Source organism: Nicotiana tomentosiformis, unplaced genomic scaffold, assembly GCF_000390325.3.
Source record: "Nicotiana tomentosiformis unplaced genomic scaffold, ASM39032v3 Un00318, whole genome shotgun sequence".
Classification (NCBI taxonomy): Eukaryota; Viridiplantae; Streptophyta; class Magnoliopsida; order Solanales; family Solanaceae; genus Nicotiana; species Nicotiana tomentosiformis.
Window position 1 is genome coordinate 20,261 of NW_027174877.1, and position 11,978 is coordinate 32,238.

General features: G+C 38.1%; 1 long non-coding RNA gene across 5 annotated transcripts; it reads left to right on the plus strand.

The window, feature by feature from the left end:
- The first annotated feature begins 1,757 nt into the window (after positions 1-1,757).
- LOC138904002 (uncharacterized) lies at positions 1,758-11,275 on the plus strand. 5 transcript variants are annotated; one of them, XR_011413248.1, is made up of 5 exons: positions 1,758-4,865; positions 5,009-5,104; positions 5,225-5,515; positions 8,237-8,300; positions 10,972-11,275. It is a non-coding gene; the product is annotated as an uncharacterized lncRNA (long non-coding RNA). The 5 variants fall into 5 exon arrangements; XR_011413247.1 differs by lacking the exon at positions 10,972-11,275 and adding an exon at positions 8,839-10,609; XR_011413250.1 differs by lacking the exons at positions 8,237-8,300; positions 10,972-11,275 and having other exon boundaries at positions 1,758-2,247; positions 3,669-4,865; positions 5,225-5,790.
- Positions 11,276-11,978: the final 703 nt, after the last annotated feature.

The following is an 11,978-nucleotide window of genomic DNA, read 5'->3' on the forward strand; positions in this document are numbered from 1 at the left end:
GTTTTTATGTTTAGCTTATACCTCCACGATCTCTGGTATCTCTGTACAGTGATGTTTGACTACAAAATCAAGATTCGTTTTTAGCCACTTTGAAGGCATATTCACCTGGCAACAGTTCCCATTTATTTCCTGGTTCCAAAGTGAGTTTGTAAACATTGCCAAATGCTCCAGAACCTTGAGGTGCTCCTGAATTAACTTGAGCTAACAGAGTTGGATTCGCCTGGAGTACTGTGCTAAAATTTGCAACTGAGCAAGTATGTGGAGCAGTTAGTACGACAACTAACAGGATCAGATGGACTAGCTTGAAAAAGTTTAGGTTGCCGTTCTATCGTTTTATGTGGCTTATATTCAGACCAACAGATAAATCAAAGAAAGGGAGAGTCAAATTTGCTTTGCTTGAAACAATAATAGCTCAGGAGAAAGAATAACTTAACACGTCCAAAAAAAAGAATAACTTAGTTCACACTTTTCACTACTTCATCCTTGAGAATAATTGCCAAGTTTAGGCTATTGTTCCATAGGACTGGTGCACCTTCTGTTACTCCTTTCTCTTGGAAACCGAGTGACATTGAAGTCACGACAAATTACCCTAGGCTCTACACAGAGCCTCTTGACAGCAGATAACTCAAGCCACACAGTATCTCCATCTTGCCTGTTTGCTGGACCCCAAATAGAATACTGAAAGCCATTCCCTGTCCCAGATAATCACAATACCCCCCCCCCCCCCAAGTGCCTTCTGTCTCTAGTGCTGCAAAAGCTGCTATTCTACCAGGTCCAAGGTAAATGACAAACTGTTGGGGGAAGTGTTGTAATTTAGTTTCTTGTAAACATAAAAAGTCTGCTTTCCATGTCCTGAAATGGACCTATAGTAAACGTCTCTCCTCAGGGCTATTTATGCCTCTTATGTTCCTTGACCGTAGTAGATAGTCTAGAGTGTTCATAACAGTAGTATTGACAAGCAGTCTCACTTTCTGTGGACAATAGGTTTTTATGACTAATGTTGTTTTCTTTCATTGTTGATTACCTTAATATCTTGTTATTTTTATTCTGCTTTTATATGGCTTTTTGGTACTGTCCCTTCTTGTCTATATTGTCATTAATTTGGTGCTTATGCTTTCTTGAGCCGAAGGTCTATTGGAAACAACTTCTCTATCCTCACAAGGTAAGGATAAGGTTTGCGTACATACTACCCTCCCCAGACCCCACGGTGTGGGATAAAACTGGTTATCACTACTAAGAAACAGTTGTTTACCGACGCAGCAGTACCGACAAACTTTTTTTCGTCGCTATTCCGAGGGACTTTCCAACGGAGTCCCTCGGTACTTTTGAAATTTTTAATTTCTATTTTTTTTTATAAAATAACCGACGGACAACTCTCGATAAATAATGATACTTTGACCGGTCAAAATTTAATTGGTTGTACCGATGCACTCCGTCGGTAATGTAATGACCCAACCGGTCATTTTGACTTTTAGAACCCCGTTCCCCTAAATAAAACTCTCCGTATGTGCTTTTATTAATTTATGACTTGCGGGGATGGTTGGTTCGAGATTTGGAAGTGTTCGGTTTGAAATCGGAATAATTGGTTCCTTAAGTTGGGCTTTAAGTGTAAAGTTTGACTTCGGTCCACTACAAAAAAACATCGTTTAGCGACAAGACATATTTCGTAGCTAAATAAGCTACAAAAGATTTACTATCAAATATAGCGATGGATTAGCGACAAAACTTTACATCCGTCGCTAAAAATGGGTGCCTTTATTTACCTACAAAATTAGCGACGAAAGTGGGGCGACAAAAATTATTAAAAAATAGCGACGAATTTAACGACAAAAAACTTTGTCGCTGCGTTTATTTTACTTATCGAAACATTACAAATTTAATTGCGACAAAAATTCTGTCGCTAGATTCGTAAAAATAATTTTGCCCAAGTTATTATTAGCGACAAGATTATTTCCGTAGCTAGTTCCGTCGCTGTGTCTTTTTAAAGTTAAAGTTTATCTAGGGCACAAATTTGCTTACGAACTCATATTCTCTCTCTCTATCAAAGTCGCCCACTTTCTCTCATCTTCAATAATGTGAGATACTTGCTTCCAATACAACAAATTGGGCGTGAATCTAAGGCTCATATACAATGGGAACATAGATATCCATATTTTGTTTTCTAATTTTGCTGGTTCATAGCTTTTCCTGGTTTCTTTGAACATGCCATCAAATGGGTTTGCGTGGTTTCTTCAAATGAGTCTTTTAGTGAGTTCAAGATTACTTTTTTCCACTGTATTTTGATTTTATATACACTTTAGTTCTACCTCTTTGTATAGAATTTGATGGCTGCTTTGAATACTACTTTAACCCTCTAGATCTAGTATTCTCTTTACTAATCTTTTTATTTGGAGGATTACATAGTGGACCCCAGCTATTTAGGATTGAGTTGTAGTTGTTGTATGGCTGTGTTGAAATACTTTTTGGTTCTAGCAATTTTGTTGAATTTGACAGCAATTTTTTACTTTTAACGATGCTGTTTTTTTTGGATAAGGTAATAATGCTGCTTTAATCTTCTGGATCTGGTATTCTGTTTGTTAATTTAGATCTTAGTTCAATTCTAAGTTAGATTTAGGCTATGTGATATATAGCAGGTGAATTTATACTTCCTCCTATTTTCTTGATTTGGTTCTACCTTTGCTGTAAGTTTGCTTCAATTTTATGTCTTTCATTGAATGTGGTGTTAAAAGGTGCTTTATATTGTCGGGTTATTATTTGAGCTTCTATTCATGGCTTGTGTTTACTTATTTTTTATTGTAATCTTTTATTGTTCTGATTATTGTAGATTAAATTGATATGATTTTCATGCTTCAATGGCTGGTTGATACACATTTACTCTAGTCTCTTTCAAGTTAGATATTGTATCTGAAATTATTATGCTTTATCTCATAAACATGATGAGATTTAATGCAACTTTTTTGAAATATTCCTTTTGGATTTTTAAGTGAAGTGAAAGACGAATTCGCCCTTTGAAATTCTTTGTTAGCTATCTCGACAGTATTGCTACAATGAGTACTATTATTAAATAATGGTTAAAGTTCATCTAGTTGACTATTATTAATCTCAAAAGTAAAAAAAGTTTATCTACTTGATTGTCATTTTCTGTTTGTAGTTTGACCAATTATTTTATGATTTCTTGTTATTTTCCAGTTATGCAATCTTGAAAATGATCTAAGGTACTAATTCTTTCCAAAAGGAAGGATCAACATGTACTGTTGATTTAGCTGCCAGTTATATTAGAGAAGCTTGTGACAACATGTATTTAAATAGAGACATTGATTAATTCTCTTTCATCATTACAATTTGCTTTCGTGGGCCATAAAATTATATAAATTGATACTTATTTGTCCTGCCAAAAGAAATTTTTGGAATGCATTAATGACCTCTCATTTGTTTCCTATTATGCTACAAGTCTTCAACATCCTGCTACAACACTCATTTTAAAATGTTTCAGTACAAGTCATTTACATGTTAAATGTATTATGAACACATTAGAGATCCCAATTACTTTACTGTTTCCTGATGCGTATATTGTTTGCATTGCTTTATTCATCCATGGATTATTGTTTCTTGATACTGCTCCAGTGGGTACATAAATAAATGTATTGTTGTTCTATCTCACTATTTAGGCCATTACCTCATCTAGTGTGAAGAAAGGCGAGTTCCTTTTAGCTGATGTAAACACTCAGCTAAAGAATAAAAACTTCACAACTGATTGTTTTATGAAGAAAGGCGAGTTCCTTATAGTTTATTTCTCTTTGCTCTTGTTCGGATTGTTTCATGTTCTATTATAGTGATGTTCATGTCTGATGTGATTGGATAAGCTAATTGAGACCATATTTGGTTTCGACCATTTATGGCAAGGATTTGTAGCAAGTAACCTCATTGGATTTTGGTATCAATCAACATTTTTATGATTAAGTTAGGATTTAAGAAAAAAGTTACGAAAACAGGAATAAGAAAGCTATGTCCATTCCTTTTAAAATTAAATAGGAGGAAACGTTAGGACTCAAGTTTTTACTCTGCTTTAAAATTATATGTTTTGACTCAAGTTGAGCTTTTTGTTTACAAGAGTGCACCTAGGCTGATGTATTTTCTTGGATAATAATATCTTATGATATTCTTTTTTACGCCATCCATGTCTACTTACTTGACCTATATTCTATTTTTCTTTTTCATCTATCTAGTTCACTTGCACTTTTTTCCAAAAGAAGAAACTATATTCCTTACTTGTCACCTTTTCACTGTTACATAAACTTCCATGTTAAACTCTTTAATATTAATATCTAAAAAAAGCTTTGTCATTCTACATTTCCTGAAACTGAGCCGTAATTAAGTTAGAGTAGTGAAGGCTCACCTGAGAATTCATGACATAAGTATCAGCAGCAACATAAAGTGAAGCAACACGAGTGGTTGCTGAAGTCCATAGTATCGTGTTTGACAAGTTATAATGCTAGTTTAGAAAGTTGAGAAGTTCTTTAACAAAAGGCACCTTATTGTTCCGGATCCAACTGAGCCAATAAGAACCTTAAGCTTCTCTCCCTGCTATCTTTGTCAATTTGATGTTATTATCATCACATAGTGGAAAGAAAAAAGCTATATATCTTTTACGTTGTCTTGCTCTAAATACTTTGCCCACATTGGAGTTGATTTCGGAGGTGGAAATTGAGATTGGGAGCTTCAAAACCAGTTTGGAGACTTCTCTGCAATCAAAAGCTAGCCATGTCACTAATGAGCTTTGAAGAGTCTTTAATTTACATGGAAGTTCAAGAAACAAATTAAAATATTCTTTCCAGGTGCTTCCTTAAACTAACAAGATTTTGAAGGTAGGAACTTGTTTAGTTTTTAGTTTCTCTGTTCTACTTAAGTTGCTTCCTTTTCTCTATGTTATTTTTCAATATCATTTTTATACAAACGACTTTTTGCCAATATTTTGAATTGAATATATTTTTTATATGCTATTAAAAAGGATCGAGATCCAACACCAAGTGAGATACATTTGCACATTCATACACATGGTAGTGATGAAAAATTATTTGTTGGTGAGAAATCCCGAATTGTACATGTAAGTCAACTTTTTAAATAATTTTATTGACTTTACTTTCATATCTTTTTTTCATTTTGTAAATTGAATACTCAATATTCTTTAATATTTCAACTTCACTAATTATTAACTCTTCTGCAGGAAAACTATCAAGAAATATTACAGCAGCAAACACACAGTCAATCTGATATTGATTAGTGTAAAGCATATTACGAAGCTGCGGAAGGAGAAATGAAAAGAAGAGTATATGGTCTTGGATCTCAAGAAAAATGCTATTATGAGCCGAATCTTCATGACTCTTTTGGATCTGATGCAACATCCTCAGCAACACCTTCAAATGCTCAATCAACACTGATAAGGAATATGGATAAGTTAGTGACACGATTGATTCTTATGGTGATAGATCATATAGTTCCTGTAATCATTGAGCAGGTACGCGAATTAGTTTCTTTACCCTTGCATCAGCCAAATATTAATCTTACCAACCACCCATCATATGTGGCACCTATAGTTTCTATCTCTTCCATTGCTGCTAACATTGATGAGGTTCATGCATTGGGTTCTGACGATGACCATGACTCTCCGGCCTCACATAGTTAGCCTATTTTGTTTAAACTTTATTGTTGGTACTTGTGGATGTTTTGTACTTAACGATACAATTATATGCATTATGCTATAAATTTTGGACCTTGTTGAATGTTTATTTATATTAATATCAGACACTTTTAATTAAGTGTATTTAATAACATTGATGTAATGTGCTTGAACATGATACATTTAAAATAATAAATAAATAAAATTTTTTAAATAAATATTGCGACAGATTGGCGAGAAAAGATTTTTATCACTGAAACCAGTAAGAACTAGCGACGGATTATTTCGTTGCTAATAAGAACAAACGACGAATTTTGTTATGAAGTGTAGCGACAAAATTAGTCAAAATAGCGACTACACAAAGCAAAATAACGACAAATATTTCGGTCGCTAAACTTGGCTACGAATATATTGCATCGCTAATCCGTCGCTAGGTTTGCGACGGTTTTGCATTTTTCGTCGCTATGAGCTTCGCTACGAGCATTTTAGTGACCAACTTGAATCCGTCGCGAATTCCTCGCTAAACTCTTTTAGCAACGGAATATAACATGTATAGCGACGGAATATGTCCGTCGCTAAACGCTATTTTTTTTGTAGTGGTCAACATTTTTAGTAAACGACTCCGGAATCGGAATTTGACGGTTCTAATAGGTTCGTATGATTATTTTGGACTTGGGCATATGTTCGAATCGAGGTTTGGACAACCCAGGAACGTTTCGGAGTTTAATAGTGAAAATCAACTATTTGAAGGTCTAATGTTCTTTAAATTTGGTTTGGAGTAGGTTTTGGAGTAATTGAAGTCTGTTTAGAATTTCGAGCCTAGGAATAACTCCGTATGGTGATTTAAGACTTGCACACAAAATTTGGTGTCATTCCGAGTAGTATAAGTATATTTTGGCATGTTCGGAGTAAGTTTGAAGAATTTGAAATTTTTAAGTTGAATCAATTTGGTTTGAGGTATGATTCTTAGTTTTGATGTTGTTTTACACGTTTTGAGGGCTTGAGCGAGTCCGTTTTATGATTTCAAACTTGTTGGTATGTTCGGGCGGGGCCCCGGGGGCCCCGTGTGTTAAATCGAACGAGGCTCGGATTGATTTTGGACCTTGGAGCAACAGCTGAAGCTTCCAGCTTCTGCTGCAACTGCATCTGCGCTTGGCCAGCCACATGTGCGAGCCCGCAGGTGTGTGAAAAGCACCGCATAAGTGGACTGGGCGCAGATGCGCAGGTACAACCGCAAAAGCGCATCGAAGATACAATGTACAAGCCGGAGAAGCAAACGGGGCCGGCTTAGGGGGAAGCCATATCTGCGATGCATTTTCCGCAGATATGGAGCCGCAGAAGCGGCTTGCGAGTCGTAGATGCGAAAGGGCTGTTTGGAAGAACCCTTAAAGAACGGAAAAACAGCCATTTTTGCCTATTTCTCTCCATTCTTGGGCGATTTTGGAGCTTTTTGAAAGGGGATTTCAACTAAGAAATTGAAGGTAAGTTAATTCTACACACTTTCAGTTAAATACATAGATTTGGATGGAAATTTTATATTTGAGTTCTTGAGATTATGGGTAACGTTTTCCTCCGAAAATTTTCGGAATCTGGGCACGTAGGCCCGGGGTGAATTTTAGGAATTTTACTATTTTGGTCGGATAATTTATTTAACAGTCTAATTTCAAATTATTGAGCATGTATTAATTATTTTATATAACATTTGGATAGTTTCAAATTTTTTTGCACCGAATTGGGATTTTTGACGCCACATTGTGATCGGAAAGTGGGCTTTGAGACAAAGTAAGTCTCTTGTCTAACCTTGTAAGAGGGAATTTACCCCATAGATGATTTGAATCAATAATTCTTGCTAATTGTGGGGGTCTACGTACGCACGAGGTGACGAGAGTCCGTACGTAGCTACTAATTATGCTTTGTCCGGGTAGTTTAGGACTCAAATCATGAATTTTTTGTGATAATTGCATCCTTTATTTAATTAAATTAATGGAATTGTATTGTAAATTGTTAGAGGAAATAGTTAAAGATTGAAACTTCATATCCTTGATTTTTGTGTAAATTATTTAATTGTTAACAGAAATTGAACATCCTATGTGTTAATATTATTAATAAATTCTCATTCCGGAGGTTCATAAGAAAATGTCCTCCTTTCTTGTGGAGCGGGTCGAACGCCTTGGCAGTATAGATGCATCTATGGATCATGTCGCACGTCCCTCGGCAATGTACACGACACTCTGGATCGGGCCTACGACCTCGGTAGAAATCATGCCTAATAATAATAATTACACGATACCTTGATATTTTAATTGCAGCATGCGAAGCTAATTGATAAATTGGAAGTTATTGAATTTTAAGGAATTAATTATTTCTGCTTGTTAAGAAAAAATATTTTTGTTCACCTAAGAATCATGTTTAATTCAATATATTCTATTGTAATATTATTGACCCATAGTAAGTGTCAAAGTCGACCTCTCGTCACTACTTCTTCGAGATTAGGCTTGATACTTACTGGGTACACGTTGTTTACGTACTCTTGCTACGCTTGCTGCACTTTTTGTGCAGGACCTGAGACAGGTACTACCGGAGGACCTATCGGCGCGCACCCACGTTATCTAGAGGTTTAGTGGTGAGTTGTCTTTTCGAGCCGTTCTGCAGCAACTAGTGCCTCTTCTTGTATTTGTATTCTGTCTATTTTATTTCAGACAGTATTAAAATTTTGTATAATCTACTAGATGCTCATACACTTGTGACACCAAGTCTTGGCACACACTAGTAGAATTTGTGGATTTAATTATTTTACTTGGGTTTTAATTTATCTTATTTTCTCATATCTTTCTTAAATTTTGAAATTTCGAAGAGTTTGATTACTCAGATAATTTTTAAAGAATTGAATATATGTTTAAATCATTAGTTGGCTTGCTTAGCTGGGATGTTGGGAGTCATCACGACCTATAGGTGAATTGGGCATGACAACATGGTATCAGAGCACTAGGTTCACGTATGTCTCACAAGTTATGAACAGACCTAATAGAGTCTTGCGGATCGGTACGGAGACGTCTGTACTTATCTTCGAGAGACTATAGGGTGTTAGGAAAACTACCTTTCTTCATCTCCCATCGTGCAGTTGATGTAGAACTAAACATCTTTCTCTCATTCTCTCACAGATGGTGAGGACGCGCTCTAATGAGGTTCCAGACCAGGGAAGAGCTACTCCCCATGTTGCTAGAGGCCAAGGCAGAGGTCGAGGGAGGGCTCCAGCCCGTGGTAGAGGACGAGGACGTCCAAGAATTGTTCCATTTATGCCACCAGTGGGTCCAGAAGAGGATCCTATCATTGAGGAACACGGTGAGGTGCCCGTGGCAGAGCCAGCTCCGGTGGATTTCACATCTGCACCGGGATTCCAGGAGGTCATGGGCCGTATGCTGCAATTCATGGACACTATGACTCAGGCCGGTTTATTTCCAGCAAACCCAGCCACATCTCAAGTGGGGGAGGGGAGCTTAGACCCCTAACGCACAGGCTCATGGGTAGGCAACTATTGTATATCAGACCCAGGGTGCACTACTCGTGGGTGGAGTCCAGCCAGTGGCAGCAGCAACACCTGAGCCCAGACCAGCTGCGGCCGCCGAGCCGCAAAAGCTATTGGACAGATGGACTAGACTATATCCTCCTATCTTTGGGGGCGAATGACATGAGGATCCCCAAGATTTCATTAATCGGTGCAGGGACAAACTTCACAGCATGAGGATATTGGAGTCTCATGGGGTAGACTTTGCTACTTTTCAGCTGGATGGCAAAGCCCGTAGATGGTGGAAGTCTTATCTTCTTGGCAGACCAGCAGATTCTCCTCCCATGACTTGGGACAGGTTCACTCATATTTTTCTGGACAGGTATATTCCACCCTCCCAGAGGGAAGAGCTGCAGTTTCAATTTGAGCAGCTCCAGCAGGGTCAGATGTCAGTGACCGATTATGAGGCGAGGTTCTCTGAGTTATCTCGCCATGCACTTATGATACTCCCTACTGATGCGGAGAGAATGCAGAGGTTTGTTGCGGGTTTACATACCGGCATTCAGGCCACTAGATCAAGAGGTTGAGATGGGGACTTCTTATGAGTTGGTTGTGGAGATAGCCCGAAGGATTGAGGGTGTGCGTCAGTGTAGCAGAGAGCAAGTTATGAGGGATAAGCGGTTTAGATATTCTTGAGAGTTCAGAGGTACTCCGTCTAAGGGTAGAGGTCAATTCGCGAGAGGGTAGTCCAGCAAGCCCACATATCCAGCACCACCACCTCCTCGGGGTGCCCCAGTGCGACCTTATTTCAGTGTTATGCCAGAAAGTTCTTATCGCCCACCAGCTATTCAGGGTTCTTCCAATGGGTATTCAGGTCACCAGGGCCAAACTTCTAGTCAGCAGCCCATCGCACCGAGAGGTTGTTACGACTGCGGGGATTTCAGTCACATACGGAGATTCTGCCCCATGCTTCTGGGTAGACCAGTGCAACAGGGTTAGCAGCCTATGATTACCGCACCAGTTTCTCCACCAGTCATTCGACCACTAAGAGGTGGAGGGCAAGTGGGTAGGGGCCGTCCTAGAGGTGGAGGCCAGCCAGGTGGAGGCCATCCAGGCGGAGGCCAGCCAATTGGCGCTCCGGCTCGGTTCTATGCTTTTCCGGCCAGACCAGATGCAGAGGCTCAGATGCAGTGATTACATGTATTATTTCTTCCTACGACAAAGATGCCTCCATATTATTTGATCTAGGATCTATGTATTCATATGTGTCATCTCTATTTTCTCATTTCCTGGGTGTTTTTCGAGAGTCCTTGAGTACTCCTGTTTATGTGTCTACTCCTGTGGGTGATTCTGTTGTTGTGGATCAGATTTATCGGTCCTATGTTGTTACATTCTGTGATTATGAGACTAGAGCAGATCTTGTGCTACTTGATATGAACGACTTCGAGATTATCCTAGGCATGGACTGGCTATCCCCATATCATGTCGTCCTAAATTGCCATTCTAAGACTGTTACTTTGGCAATGCCAGAATTTCCTAGGTTGGAGTGGAAGGGTTCGTCTGCCAGCACATCTAATCATGTTATTTCCTTTCTAAAAGCTCGACATATGGTCGAGAAGGGTTGTTTGGCTACTTTTACCTTTTAGATTGTAGAAGTTAGTTACATTTACTCTGGGAGGGACATGTTCCTAATTTTCTGCTCTTTTAAGTTTGGTCATATTTGGACAATTCAAATAGATATTTACAATATATATCTTGTTTTAGGAATTTTTGTATGCGTTTATGGCAGATATGGAGAATTTGGCCCTTGGCACAGCTTGTGCGCTAGTTCATTATAGCCTTCACAGATTAAACCGGCATACCCTGAGAATTGCTGAGGTTGCGGTTCCGGCAGACGTCAGAGTGATTTTATACTTAATTAACAACGATGCCAGCAGCTCCTGTGGTGGTAGTGGTCCTTCCGGCATGAGTTCTTTTACTTTTCTAGACATGCCTGAAAAGATGAGATCAAGAGGATTCAACAATGTATATGTAAATAAAACAAATCATGTTTGCTGCACAATATAATTTTTTGGTTAAGGGAATTCAATTGAACCCCCTTTCTATAACCTAGTTACGTCCCTAACTATATCCCAATCTAATTTCACTTTCTCATCGCTAGTGGTAGATTTGTAATGTTACAATACTGATGTATATTGGGACAATGGACTTTTCAAACAAATCCTACCATTTTCTTACTGAAAAAGGCTTTGATAACCAAAAACAAGATGAACAAAACATCACAGAAAATGCAGATGTTGTAAAGCAAAGACTGAATACATTCCTACAATGTTATGGGAAGATAAATAAAGTAGATAGTGGAACGGAAAACGGCGAGAAGACCATTACTTTGTGTCATGATAAAAAATCCAAATAGCCATGATGGCACCTAACCTCACCCGCTAGGTAAGCCAAATGACAATAATCCGATCCAATTAATATTTAACTGACTCTAATACACTCCCCAAGGACTGGTAATATAAACCATGAGCTTCTAAGATTAGAATTTACAAGCTGGTATGAAATAAATACATCATTTGTTCGAAATGTACATAAACAGATTTTTATAAATCTAAGGCTACCATGAACAAGAGGCAACTATGACCGGAATACAAGTACATCTTCAAATCCAGCTCCCGTCGATCACAGCAACATCAACATCCAATATCTGCACGCAAGGTGCAGAAGTGTAGTATGAGTACAACCGATCTCATGTACTCAATAAGTAACACACCTAACCTTAGGTTGAAAGTAGTG